Consider the following 458-nt stretch of genomic DNA (forward strand, 5'->3'; position numbering starts at 1 on the left):
ATATATATATATATATATATATATATATATATATATATATATATATATATATATGTATATATATATATAATTAACTTGTATTCATCTTCACCTCATTCAAACACTTAACTGTGATTATTATTATTAATAAATTTATTATAATAATTAACTCATTAAAATAAATATATTTATATTATCAATAATATATTATTATTACTATTATTATATTATAAATATTATAATTATTATATTATAATTATTATATTATAATTATTTTTTTTTTCTATCTCTGTAGCAGCAAGGGAGCAGCAGGGCGGCCCCGCTTTGTCTTCGTTTCAGCAGCAGCAACAAAACCTGCTAGCAGAGATAAGCCGCACAACGAGAGCCAAACACCACCACTCAGCAGCGACAGCAGCAGCAGCAGCAGCAGCAACCCAAAGCGGCACACAGGGGCCCCCAGTCTCCTCAGACCCAGGGGG

This window comes from Eimeria mitis, genomic scaffold, assembly GCF_000499745.2.
Source record: "Eimeria mitis Houghton genomic scaffold, Emh_scaff163, whole genome shotgun sequence".
In the NCBI taxonomy this organism is placed as follows: domain Eukaryota; phylum Apicomplexa; class Conoidasida; order Eucoccidiorida; family Eimeriidae; genus Eimeria; species Eimeria mitis.